Source organism: Octopus bimaculoides, chromosome 17 (assembly GCF_001194135.2).
Source record: "Octopus bimaculoides isolate UCB-OBI-ISO-001 chromosome 17, ASM119413v2, whole genome shotgun sequence".
Classification (NCBI taxonomy): domain Eukaryota; kingdom Metazoa; phylum Mollusca; class Cephalopoda; order Octopoda; family Octopodidae; genus Octopus; species Octopus bimaculoides.
The window spans coordinates 52867696-52868739 of record NC_068997.1 but is presented as its reverse complement, the minus strand read 5'-3'; the positions used below and the strand labels follow the sequence as shown (position 1 = coordinate 52868739).

The following is a 1044-nucleotide window of genomic DNA, read 5'->3' as shown; positions in this document are numbered from 1 at the left end:
TGTGTTTGCACTGTGGAGCCATTCTGTCTCATGGGTATGTATTTTGTTCGTATTGACATGCATTGATTGGGTTATTCTATCACACTGGTGATAGAAAAAGGGATTGGCCCTTAATCTTGAAATCACTTGATCAACTGAACCGTTTCATGAATCTGTTTCGTTTATTTACACATGTACAGTGTGTGTTTATACTTTATGGTGATATAACAGCTGACTGGGTACCGCTTTTATAATGCGGTGTATTATCTTATTTATATGGTTTCTACTGAGATAGATAATAAATATATTTTATTTCTTAAGAATCTATATTGATAAACCCGTCACTTATAACTTAATTATAAGTGTTATCACTATACATAAATCTCCATTCAAGCTACACAAATGCTGTAGTGTAAAATATATATATCAACACGCTTGAATGTGCATGTATGTTGAAGGTAAGTTCGTGTTCTTTTTTATTGCTATAAAAACAGTTTCATAATTGCAGAAATAAATTTCATTAAAAGGTTGGAGAGAAGTGAAGAAAAAGAAAATATTTATGTATATTTAATATTTACAGTACATTTAGAAGTAAGGCAATTTGTCGTAGAGAGTTACAACCAACGAATACTAGTATAAGTGTCGTGAAGTCTAATGATAACCAAAGATCACTATTGTGAGTGTTGTGGAGCTTAGTAACAACCAACTGATTAATTTCCCAAAAATCAGGGTTTTTAAAACTGCTCATACCCGAATTCTAAGAACTGTATTTCAAGAAAGAATTCTCTTTGACAAAAGTTTCGAATTCAAATATGGGCAGTAATTTTAACCAATCATGACAATTACGTCATATTTACCACCTTTTACGACTTGCTTGCTGCTCACTAGAGTGATAACATCAGGTAGATTTTAGACATTGGCATCTTTTTCTAGTTAGTGACTTGTATACATACTTACTTGCCCTTGATATATATATATATATATATATATATAATACAAATGATATATAAGCATATGCATGTATATATACATATATGTACAAACCTACATCTACATGTATATATA

General features: G+C 30.6%; 1 protein-coding gene across 1 annotated transcript in view; it reads right to left on the bottom strand.

The window, feature by feature from the left end:
- LOC106877279 (acyl-coenzyme A diphosphatase NUDT19) overlaps positions 1–1044 on the bottom strand; it is a 5999-nt gene that overhangs the window by 1690 nt on the left and 3265 nt on the right. The window lies entirely within an intron of this gene.